Source organism: Ursus maritimus, unplaced genomic scaffold (assembly GCF_017311325.1).
Source record: "Ursus maritimus isolate PB19 unplaced genomic scaffold, ASM1731132v1 scaffold_3, whole genome shotgun sequence".
Lineage (NCBI taxonomy): Eukaryota > Metazoa > Chordata > Mammalia > Carnivora > Ursidae > Ursus > Ursus maritimus.
Genome location: NW_024425563.1, coordinates 33,451,364 through 33,464,801, shown reverse-complemented (window position 1 = coordinate 33,464,801; position 13,438 = coordinate 33,451,364). Strand labels below are relative to the sequence as shown.

Genomic DNA, 13,438 nt, shown 5'->3' with positions numbered 1-13,438 from the left:
AGTTTAGAAATGCTGACTTCTGTTTTAAATATTTTCAAATGTTCATTCAAAAATTCATATTCATATCCATTTCACAAACACAAATACTGGCTGTTCTTCTCCTTTGCTATGAAAAATATGTCAAATTAGGAAAGCACAATTTTGTAAGGTAAGTTGTTCACCTTTTTTTTCCCTTGGCATTAAAATTCTTTGTGATAGTGTTACTTAGATCCACTTGATTCAGATAACTCTCTTTAACAATAATTGAAATTCTTGGTAGAGAAAAATAAAATAATTTAACCCATACTATAAATTGTAGGAAGTTTACTATAACTGAGCAGAAGTAAATAGAGTACACTGAGTAATGGAAATTCCTTCTTTTTGACTTTTTGGTTAGAAAGGGAGATGGTCAAATGAATGCCAAAATGTGCTAAGTTTTTTTGGGGGGTGAGGGGGTTGGCCAAGTACAGTATACTTTATTGATGGTACATGACAAGGTAGGGCTCCCCAAACCCCTCCCCTTCTTCGGGGATCTGGGATGCAAACTGTGGAGGTCAGGAGATTCTAAGCGTGTTGGGATGAGTTGGGGCAAGGACTCCCCAGCAGCTCAGGGCTGCTTTCGCTTGTGGGCCTGGTGGTTCAGGGGGCTCTTACTCCTTGGAGGCCATGTGGACCACAAGGCCCACCACCTGGTTGCTGTAGCCAAATTTACTGTCTTACCAGGAAACAAGCTTGCCAAAGTAATCACTGAGAGCAATGCCAGCCCCAGCATCCGAGTGGGTGTCACTGTTCAAGTTACAGGAGACAACCTGGTCCTCAGTGTAGTTGAGGATGCCCTTGAGGGGGCCCTCGAATGCCTGCTTCACCACCTTCTTGATGTCATCATATTTGGTAGCTTTCTCTAGGCAGCAGGTCAGATCTTCGACTGACACAATGGGGGTGGGGACATGGAAGGCCATGCCAGTGAGCTTCCCATTCAACTCAGGGATGACCCTGCCTAGAGACTTGGCAGTGCCAGCAGAAACAAGGATAATGTTCTGGGCAGCCCCTTGGCTATCACGTCACAGCTTCCCAGAGGGGCCATCCACGGTCTTCTGGGTGGCAGTGATGGCATGGACTGCGATGAGTTCCTCCACATGTTGACATTGTCATGGATGAGCCTGGCCAGAGGGGCCAAGCAGTTCGTGGTGCCAGAGGCACTGCCAACAATCTTGAGGGAGTTGTCATACTTCTCGTGGTTCACACCCATCACAAACACATGGGGCATCAGCAGAAGGGGCAGAAATGATGACCTTCTAGACCCCAGCCTTCAAGTGAGCCCCAGCCTTCTCCACGGTGGTGAAGACCCCAGGAGACTCCACAATATACTCAGCAGCAGCATCACCCCATTTGATGTTGGTGGGACCTTGCTCCTGAAAGACAGAGATGGGCTTACCATTGATGACAAGTTTCCTATTCTCAGCCTTGATGGTGCCCTGGAATTTGTCACAGGTGGAATCATACTGGAACATGTAGACCATGTAGTTGAGGTGAATGAAGGGGTTATTTATGGTGACAATATCCACTTTGCCAAAGTTAAAAGCAGCCCTGGTGTCCAGGCACCCAATACAGTCAAATCCGTTCACTCCAACCTTCACCACTGTGTCTTGGGGACTCGGCTGGCACTGCACCAGAAGATGCAGCTGTCTGTTGAATTGGGAGAAGCAGAGAGCCATGTGCTATGTTTTTATAGCCATGTGCTAAGTTTTTATAAACAGCTTCATACTGTCTTCGCTGCTGGAGTAAAACTAGGTTTCTTAGTGTTTCATTCTTCACAGAGACAAGTTTTGATTGAAGACTACAACCTTAACAATCACAAATCATTTCTGTTAAGAACCCAATAGAAAAAACTTACAGATTATAAAGCATTATACATATATAAAGATCTATTGTTTTGTGTTATTATCTTTTTTATTTATAACCAATTTGTACATTTACTTAGAATTCAAGTTTTATTATTTTTATGTGATTACTCTAGTTAATGAATAGGCAAACATCCAGTTGAAATATCAAGATCATCCAGTTAATTTATAAATTTAACACAAAATGACTGGCAGGTAGTGCCATAAAACACGGAATTTCTTTGCACTGAACCATATGAGTCACCTATTTGAACCATTATACAGCATATAAATATGTTCATAAGAATTGTTTATATATTGAACTAATTATTTTTTCATGTTTTTGAGCTCTTATTTACTGAATCAAAAGTTCAAACATTATAAAAAGTATAAAATTGGCAGCACCATGTAGGAAATTATGAGAAATCACAGATGAAAAAATAATGCAGCAAGCACCCATTTAAATAATGAGTCAGAGCGTATTTCAAAAAATACATACGTATAAAATAAATAATCGGCGTGTAAAATCATAGTATAACATATACATATTAAGTAAGTTAAATACATGTAACATGTTTTAGAACTAGTTTGTAATAATAATCTTATAGAGTGAGAAAAGCAAGAAAATTAGTAACTAAATCTTAAGACAAGACAATAGGGCAGAATGTGCTTCATGTATATATACTGTAAGTATATGGGGAGATCCATGGACATAATATGTTTATTAATATTTTTTCTCTGCTTCACAGAAAATTTCTGCTCAATATACTATAAGAAAACAAAAATTATGCAAAATTAGTCTCCAATGTCTTTAACTCTGCCAGCTAAATTAATCTCTGAAGGAAAATGTAAATTCATAAACCATTGCCAATCTGCAAATGTTGTTTAGGGACTTGGGCAACAAACGCAGTAACAGGCTGAACAGGTCCACAAGGCAGTCCTTCTCTAACACAGTATTTGCAGCAAGAAAAAAAATTTGCTGGATTCATTATCCAATATCGAGATTCCTGCTTCTAGAACCCAAATAAGAATCTGCGCTGCTTGTTTCAGGCGTGATGATCTCCAATTCTGTCTGAGATAAGAGGGGCATGACGTTAGCACTTCTATAAGGGAAATGGAAAACCAATGACTCAATTATAAGAACAGCATGCTGCTACAGGTCGGTATACTTTCAAACCACCACCTCTCCCACTTCACTTACTATCATCATTCCTCCGCCCTCGTCTCATTGGTTTTCTCTCTATCCCTGCACACACCACCATGCCCCTCCTGCCTCATGGCCTTCAGGGCTGTTGCTTCTTCATGGAATACTTGTTTCCTGGATATGTGCATGTTCCCTCCTTTACCTCCTTCAGATCTTTGATGAAATGTCAATCTCCCAGTGAGACCTTCCCCCTGCTTAAAACTGCAATCCTTCTCCAATCCTTCCTATGCTCCTTGCCTGCTTTCATTTCTCTTATTTGTTTTATTTATTGTCTATCTCTAACTATCTCTAACCACAGGGATGTAAGTTCCCTGCAAACAGGGGTTTTATCTCTTCTGTGTATTGATGTATCCCCCATCCTAGAACATTGCCTGGTACTTACGTGCATGCAGGTAAAACATCTTTTGAGTGAATGAATGTAAATCATTAAAATATCTCATTGAAGGAAAGAGGAGAAAATTTTTCTCCCCAAATAACAGCATGATTATAAAACACACCTCCTTTGTAACTACTTAGGTCTAAGTAAGCAAGCAAAGCCAAACTCCTAAGTCATTTCTATCACTGACTCAGTCAGATACATTTTTCTCTATGTGCTGATCTTGTACTCTTCTGTTCCAGTTCCATTTATCCTGCACATCAACTACTCCGGTTGCCAACTAGAGCTCATCTCTCACTTCCATAGTTTTAAGGGACACATACGAGGGAAAAGAATACAAGCAGGCAATGTAATCCTTCACTTTTACAAAATTAAATCACTAGCCTGTGTTTACCTGACTGGCCACATATCATATCCCTCGTTCTATTCCCACACTCCTTGAACATCAGGAAGCAGACAAAAGCAGGACAATATTAAGCTTACTATTAATTAAAATGATATACAAGCCCAGGAATTTCCTACAGTAATACTTCAAGGGTTATGTTGACAGATCCATACTGAAGGCAATTAAAGTCACATAGCCTCCTCTTGCCAAAAAACAAAACCTAGCCAAAGAAATTCTGAAACATTTCCTTTTTCATTCAAGTATAAGATTATATATTGGCTTTAGTTAACCCACAAAAAAAGATCAAATGTAGGGGGAAAATAGGGCTCACTAGTTTTACAAGCAACTATTCCCACTTGCAAACTAGCAAATTAGAAGATGAGTTGGAGATCATAGCCCTGTTCCATGTAACAGATAGGTGTCCACATCACAGGAAAAGTCACTGCTCTTGAAACATTTTGAAAGGCTCAGCAAAAAACAAAAGGTCAACCAACTCTGAGATTAAACTAGACATTGAAATAAGAAAAACGTGGAGTATATAGGAACATATATTATCTCCTTTTTGCAAATAACATCAAAAACTACATCAGAAGAAATTAGACCTATATTTTAAGACAAATATGATGTATTTCCATTTCTGAAATGGAATCCATCCAAATTGAAATAAGTTTAATTATTTTACCTTATATTTGTATGTGCCAACCAAAATACAGAATAACCCCAATATTAAAAGTTATAGAACATAATCTAATTAAGTCTATGATTTAAGAATTCTTTCACAATGCCAAAACAGTGAATCTCAAAATTAATCCTGTGGAAGTAAATGAGTCAAACTGGCTTGCCATTTTATTTTTTTTTTTAAAGATTTTATTTATTTATGTGACAGAGAGACAGCCAGCGAGAGAGGGAACACAGCAGGGGAGTGGGAGAGGAAGAAGCAGGCTCCCAGAGGAGGAGCCTGATGTGGGGCTTGATCCCGGAACGCTGGGATCACGCCCTGAGCCGAAGGCGGAAGCTTAACGACTGCGCTACCCAGGCGCCCCTGGTTTGCCATTTTAAACACAGAAACATCAGTCATTTGAGAGGCAATGTTGAATATCTGTTAAGGATATGGTATTTAGAGCCATCTTCCCTGGGTTTAAATCCTGCTTCTGCGGAGAGCTCTGTGACCTTTTGAGAATTACTTAACATCTCCATTCCTCAATATACTCTCTCATATGAGGATAACAATAGTCTCTAATTTGTCAAGTTAACTGAGGATTAAATGAAATACAAAGAAGTCTTGTGATGATGTCTGGGAAATATTAACTGTTTAGTAAACAAATATCTGTTTTAGCCAAACAGACTGGGGTGGGGGGTTGGGGGTGAGAGTTAGGGCTCAGCATACCCTGGAAATTGCTACAGATTACATTTTTTAGCTAAAAAGAGAGGGAAACCCCTGTTTTTATTAAAAGAAATCAGTACAAAGGTGATCTTAGGCCAGGTGTTAAGGGTTAAAAACCCCCAATTATCCAGGATCATGGAGGCTGTATGCATTGTCCTCCTCCAAACTCCACAGGTCTGTAAGAGTAATGGATTATGGAGTTAGAAGGAAAACATTTTTTAAATTATCCCTTAACCATTACTTTTAGATCTTCAATGTAATGGATCATCCTATCCAAAAGTTAGCTCAGGTTAATTTCACATCATCGGTTAAAAATATATACATCAAATCTATGTGTTATGAGCAAGATTTTCAACTACAATGAAATTGCCTGTTTTCTATATGCCTCAGAGTCATATAGATGTCAGCTCATTATTACACACTAACTGACTTGATAGATTTTATTTAAAACATATATGCATAAAGGTTTAGAAGTCAATATTGTCTACATGAAGATTTTCTCTTTAGTTTTATTATGTAAATTTAATTATAGAATATATATGACAACTTAGCACCAGTTAATCCAGTAAAGTCCATTTTAGTAGCACTCATATAACTGTTCAACAAATACCTTCACCTGTATACATATTTATTTTCTTATCATAATATTGGAAAAGTTAACAATGCTGAAGTGGCTCAATTACTTTCCATTTAAGAGATCTTAAGTTTTTAAGTAAAGCTCTGTATTTCCAATTTGATATCTCACACTTAGCTTCAGCTATAAACTTACTTATAGAGACACAAAGCATATTGTGTATTTATAGGTGTTTCAATATATTTAGTATATATTTAATGAAGGTCAAGAATAAAACTGCAAATGAGGTTTATGGGAGTGTTGTAAAGGTTCATTATTGTCATTGTGGGGGAAAGTATAATTTTCTTAAGAGAAATGATGACATATACATAATAAAGTCCCTGTCCGTGTCATGACAGCTCAAGAGCATGCCATCGTTACCACCTATGTCACACTGCAGGTGCACCTGCTATATGGGTGACAGCCGCTGACTTCTCTGATCAACACATAATTATCTCTGAATAAAAATGCACATTGAAGTTAGCTGGACATAATGGATTGAAGACCCAGGGCAAAATTGTCTTTATCATGGCACATAGCACCACCTGCGGGTAGGAGAGGGCTAAGGAGAGGTGTTGTCAATGATGCAACCTTGAGAAGCCTGCTGTGACGTGGGTACTTCTGGGGTGTTCATGTTTATCCTGCCTGTCTTCTTTTGGATAGAAGAGGTCACTTGGTTAATGGTTAGGATGCTCCTGGCAGAGAAAGGTCCCACTGATCAGCGCTATTCTCCACTGATCTAACTGTATATCTCTCTCTCAGCATCTGGATAGTTTCCATTTGCAGAGTTCCCTTCCCCCATAAGATAATAAATATCATATCACAAGGATGGCAGTGCTCCTTCATGGAACACTGACTGTTTATTAGAGGCAAAAAAGTTTAAGAGAAATGCTAACAATGTTCATTAATGGCCCGCATCCAGGTTTAATGAGGCATGTCAATATGCGGACTGGGCAACATCAGTGGCATAATAGTGGTGGTAAATGGGAGTAATTGTATCCAATTGTACGGCACAGCTTCCAGGAATGAGCCCGAACTGCCAACTGACAATGACAGAGCAATTATGGGAAGGCAAGCGAGCTGTGTCAAATTAGCACTTGGTGAGAACTCATTTTTCAGAGATGTGCTTGCTCTACACCACCACAAGTGATAGCTACTTTATTGTGAGTGATAGGAAGACCAGCACTTAGACTGATGTTCTGATTTGTCAATAGCTGTATTTGAAAGCTTAGTGTCACAAATATATAGAGATATTCAGGGAGAGAGGCACACTGCTCATGATCCGAAGGATAAGAACGTTGCCGAGAAGGTCATCTGTCAGTGTGAGCTGTCAGAGAGAGATCACACTCTATGAAAAGGGAACATTCAGCCGACTTAAGTAATTACCTTTGACTGAGATTTGAAGATGTCTTCTTTTGTTGGCCTACATTGACTGCATAATTTATAATTTACTGCAATCAGCAAAGGGCCAGGACTTGTAACTAAGAAAATTCTTATTTTATTTCCCATAATTACTTTTCCTCTCTCTTTTTTTTAACTCCTTTAGCACTTCAGAAGTGTAAAGTGGGAAACTGATGAAATTGATTTTTTTCTTTCTTTCTTAAACAACTCAGTCTCAAGTACATCAGAAACAATATATTTACTTTTGACTATTGTTTCACAGGGCCATACCTCTCTACCATCACCCCATAAGAGGTATGAAACACCCCTTTATCCCTGATGTATTTTTTCCTTGCTTTGTGGGATTACTAGTTAAAGAGGATGAAGGAATAATTCAATTTTGTCTCTCTAATGCCGAAGAATAAGAAAGGAAAAAAAAAAACAGATTCGGAGTACTAAGCACTGAAATTATAATTCACATCCTGAGATACTCATCAGTTTGATTGAGTTGTCTTAACTATAAAGAGGTAAGTATTATAGCAAATATTTCAGAACTATATGGATTAACAGAATTTTCAATTCTTGTTGTCTTTTTCCCCTGGGACATATCACAGGATCAGTGTTTGCAAAATAATTATCTTGCCTTTAATAACCTTATGCAAAAATATATTTTGTGACCCATTATATTCTGGAGTGCAATAAGTATTAAAATTTTATTTTTTCTATGTTTTTAGAAAAAGTGATGGCTTAATTTTGTTAGCTAAAATATAATAGGGAGTCGTAACAGTGTAGCTTTTGACTTTTTTTTATTTCCTGGGTTAAAAAAGAAGCTCTGAGGAAATATTAAAACTTCCATTTTTTGGCATTATTACGAAATTCTTGCTGCTTCTTTTTCCCCTAATGGTGACCAACTGATTAATGAATTGTAGCTAAAAACAACCAAGATTAGCCTGTCTTCTGGCAAAAACTGTTGTTTAATTCTAGGTGTATTGATTTACTGAAGAGATATTGACAAAAGAATTAATTTAAGTACTTTAAGTCAATATTACTTTAGTGGAAACTCCACCTTTTAGGTTTAAAGAAATATTCTTAAGAACACTCCCTTATTAATATGGTATAAAATTACTGTCACATAATAAACGTTCATTTCTTCCTATCTGAAAGTCTGCATTGGTTCACACTGCTTTTTTCTCCCCTGAGACCCATCAAACACTCATACTTGAAATGACTAATTATGGGTTTTTGGATGTTTGCTGATGTATTTAACGTTTCCTCTAAACTTTAACAATGCTGCTAAAAAATATTTTGTTTTCCACAGTTTACCATCTACCACCTGAGATTATTTTAAATTATATACTTTGATGTTTCTGAAACACATTTTTAAGTTATTTTTTTAATATTTCAGAATTCCTTGGACCATTCAGTTTCCCCGTTGCAGAAAGCTGTTTAATTCACAATGCCTTGAGTACAGGCCCGTCATCTATTCTATAGTGACTGTGCCACTTAATAATGGAATAGTGCATCAAAGTGGCACTTAGGTCTCAAATTGTTATGTAGGACTGTCAAAGCGGCAAGAAAAAAGAATTAAAAAAGGGGTTGGGGGGGAGAAAAACCCTTGATTTGTCTTTACTACTGAAATGTGAATTTGTCAGCCAGGTTCTGAAATCACAACAGCATTGCATCCCCAGCGAGATGTTGAAAACTTGACAGGTACATATTTTTTCAACTACAAGCACTTCTATAATGAAAACTAAATACACAAATCTTATTTTTTTTATTTTTTATTTACTTATCTTTTGCTCTCAACAGATAGTTGTTGCCAATGGGATTTAATGTTCAGGTTTGGGTTGTCAAGAGAAATAACCAATAAGCAATCCAAAGAGTCACGATACAGATATTCAAAGTCAAAAGCCTGGTTTGTGATATACTGAAAGGATTTGAGTGGATAATTAAGTAAGTCCAAACCACTGGCACTTAATCTTGCCCCTAATGGTAAGTAAAGCCCATCACAGCCTCTCTCAGGGGGACAAACTATAACTTGCTCAGTGGTCACCAAGGCTTTTGATCATCATTGTTCTTTTTACTTCATCATTTAAAGATGAGTTTGCTTTGGTCTGAGATTTTTCCATTTATCATTGCTTATTCTCAGAAAGAATAAAAGCATAAACAATGATCCAGTATTGAATTCTTTCATCCAAAGTATTTTTTAAATCTCCTTAAATATCCATATCTCCAGAACTATCTGCTTCTGAGTTTGATTCAGAACATAGCCTGTGTATATAATTTCTCTGGGTATATTTTGTGCAAACTGGAAGTGCCCTGACAACCACTATTACACCTACAATGATGCTCAGTGTGTGGTGATTATTTACCTGCTGGTAACTTCACTATATTACCAAAACCCTTATGAATATGCCTGGACGTTTTGTATAGGGAGAGGGTAGGAGACCTGTGGTTGTAGCGCTATTTCCTAGAAATTATAAATTGCAACTGGTTGTCACCCACTGCTCTACATGGATCAGTCTTACAGAATTGCATTCAACCATTTGCCTGGAGCAAATAATACTTTTGACAGGTGAGTGGAATTTTGCAAGGCTAGATAACACCACACAAACCACATTTGAATAATCTTAAAAACTACAACTCCCATCATGCTCTTTAATTGAACATTAAATAATCACCTCATCAGAATTTTCTTTTATTTTATTGTGGTAAAAATATGAAATTTATTCTCTTAACAGGTTTTTTAAAGTGTACAACATAGTATTAGTATCTATAGGCACAATGTTATACAGCATATCTCTAGAAGTTACTCATTTTGCATAACTGAAATTTTATACCCATTAGTTAGCAACTCTCCTTTACCCATGACCCCCCACATCCAGCCCCCTGGCAACCATCATTCTACTTTTTGTTTCTATGAGTCTATTTTAGATATGCCATTTAAGTGGAAGCATGCAGTATTTGTCCTTCCATGACTGGATATTTCACTTAGCATAGTGTCTTTCAGGTTCATCCACTTGGTTGCGTATTTCAAGATTTCTTTCTTTTTCAGGGATGAATAACATTCCACTGCCACATATATACCACATTTTTTAATCCATTCATCCACTGATGGACACTTAAATTGTTTCCATATATTGGGTCTTATGAATAGTGTTGCAATGAACATGGGAGTGTTAATACACCTTTGAGATCAATATTTCAATTCCTTTATAAAAATACCCAAAGGTGGAATCACAGGATCAAATAATAGTTTCATTTTTTTTGAGGAATCTCCTATTTTCCATAGCATTGCACCATTATGCATTCCCACCAATAGCATGTAAGAGTTCCAAGTTTTCCAGACACTAGCCAACACTTGTCTTTTTTTTTTTTAAGCCATTCTGACAGGTGTGAGGTGATGATATCTCATTTTGGTTTTGATGTGCATTTGATGATTAGTGGCTGAGCATTTCTTCATATGCCTATTGTCCATTTGTATAGCTTCTTTGAAGAAATGTCTATGGAGTTTCTTCGTCGATTTTTTAATTGGGTTATTTGTATTTTCTGGTATTGATTGTATGAATTCTTTATATATTTTGAATATTAACCCTTATCAGATTTTAAGGATTGCAAATATTTCCTCCCATTCTAAGATTGCCTTTTCATTTTGTTGATTGTTTCTCTTGCTTTTTAGTTTGATATAGTCCTACATAGTAGATGTTCAATAAATTGAACCAATTATTGTATATTGACCTGCTCGACAATTTCTTTTCTGCATGTTTATCTTCCCTTCCTAACCAGCAACAAGGCTGCTATGGGAAAGAACAGTAGCAGTCACATGACTTCATTATAAGTGTACCTGAAGTTCCTGTTACATGTGAGCTGGCTTTGAAACTTGCTTTGCCAATTAGCAGAGATAAAAAATTATAGACTGACTTATTGATTGTTTACTTGCCTTATGTAGTTCCACTTGTCTATTTCTGATTTGGTTGCCTGGCTTTGGTGTTAAATCTAAGAAATCATTTATCAAAAAGCTCTCCCCCAATGTTTTCCTCCAGGAGTTTTATAGTTGCAAGTCTTACATTTAAATATTTAATCTATTTTGAGTTGATTTGTGTATATGGAGTAAGATAAGGGTCCAAATTCATATCTTTTGCATATGGATATCCAGTATTCCCTGCACCATTTGTTGAAGAGACCATCCTCCCTTCATGTGTGGTCAACAGATCAATACAGACTTTTTTGAATCAGATCTCAATCCACAGAAAATTAAATCAACATGACAGCCTTAGAAATGAACCTTAGTATAATTCAGCTCTTCAAATTGTTATCACATAAGTTTCTACATTTTCTTAGTCTTTTGGTAAGTAAAAACTGGGATGCTCCTGAAAACTCTAATTTCAAAAGACTGCTACAACTTAGAGTCATTTTAATGTTTATGCCTCTAAATGTACACTGATGGATGTACTCATCTTTTTTTTCTTTTCCTTACTGTCCACATGTAATTTATGTAAATTAACTCTTACTATACTACTTTCAAAATCTATTCTAGAATCTTTCTACTTCTGTCACCTGGATCACTGTAATAACTCTAACTAGTCTCCCTGCATTCACTATGGCCTCTTCTACAATTTAATCTTCACATGCAGCTGAATGCATCTTTTTAAAATAAAAATCAGCCATGATCATTTCACTTGCTCCCATTACACTTATGTTAAAATACAGTCAAAGGTCCTAACTGACTTGATATTCACAGTAGAAAGATCAAATCACACTAAAATTCTTGATAGTCCCTGCTCCTTTGGCATTCTTACTATTACGTGGTTGGTTTTTTGTCTGATCCATAATTTTACCAAACTAACTTCTCATTTAGTGCTCAACACAGGTATTCCTTCTGAGAAAAAGTTTATTCCTTTTTCCAACAACATACATAACACCCCCCCCACATATACTGTAGCACAGTGCTATACATGAACCTCTATCACAGCATGTGTTCCACAAAATTGAATTTTTTTATTTGTGTGCCTCTCCCCCCAATAGAATATGTTAATCCCCAGGATTGGCACTGAGTTCTATTCATGGTCCTGTCTTCTGAGACTGGTAGAGTATTCGGCATTATAGACCCTTAATAAAATTGAGTGAATGAATGAATGAACGAATGAATCACTCCCTGAGCAGGAACCATTGTATTATATGTAAGAGTACAATTATAACATCTAAATTCAAGACCTAGTTACATTACTTTGAGAAAGAAACTCCGCTTCTTAGTTTAATCACTTAACTCCATTGCTCATAAAGTCATTAGGTAATTAAATAAGATATTTACATAAAATAAAGTGCCTAATGTTTAGCAAGCCTTCAAGAAATGTTTGCTTCATGTTGCTTCCTTCTCCACTTTTCAACTGAACTCATTTAAAACTACATTTCCAAATAACTTATTAGAGAAGAATGGAACTTCTCATGCAATGATCACTGGGAAGAAAGTAGAGGACAGGAAAAAATATATTTAGTATTTAGTCTAAACATGACATAGCTGTGTTTTTTTTTTTTACCTCATTCATTTAAAACCAAATAAGTCTCATTTGTCCACATGTTTATAATAATCGTGGCACTCCAACAATTCTGTTTTTTTAAACTGCCTCAGTATTTACTAATAAATGCAAGAGAGGGACATTTCACCTGGCCATCTGAAAAGCGAATAGCTCAAGGTTATAGGACTTAGTGAGTTAACAGGATGAGATTTGTGGTTTCGCAGGCAGCTTTCTAACATACTGTCATAAATGGACTGAATGAAATACTACAGGCTGTCTTCTTCTAAGAATCTTTCAGCCTATAGTTATAATTTCAAAAAAGTTACAGACTTTTAAATATTCTACACATTGATGTATAAGGGTTTGTAAAGGAAATCATGTGAACAAATCATTCCCGTGAAGAAAATCCATGTATATTTATCTGATAGTTTAAAGAAAATCACCCACAGAAAAAGAAATTACTTTCATAAATGATATTTATACCACCTTCAGAAATACATTAATATCAAAACTACACTCGAAGCCAGTCACTATAAAAATTATATTTGCTCTACCAATGCCCAATCTGGAAAGTTTGCTTAATGTATATGTATTTAAGAAAAAATTGTACAAAAATACAAAACAGGTTGATGAAAGCGTATTTAATACCATTGCTTTTCTTGGTTTTTCATGCAGGATTTATAATTATATATTAATCTAGGTTACTTAGGCATTGTTTCTT

General features: G+C 36.4%; 1 pseudogene; it reads right to left on the bottom strand.

Moving 5' to 3' along the window:
* Window positions 1-302: 302 nt before the first annotated feature.
* On the bottom strand, window positions 303-1,815 carry LOC103676581 (annotated as a pseudogene).
* Window positions 1,816-13,438: the final 11,623 nt, after the last annotated feature.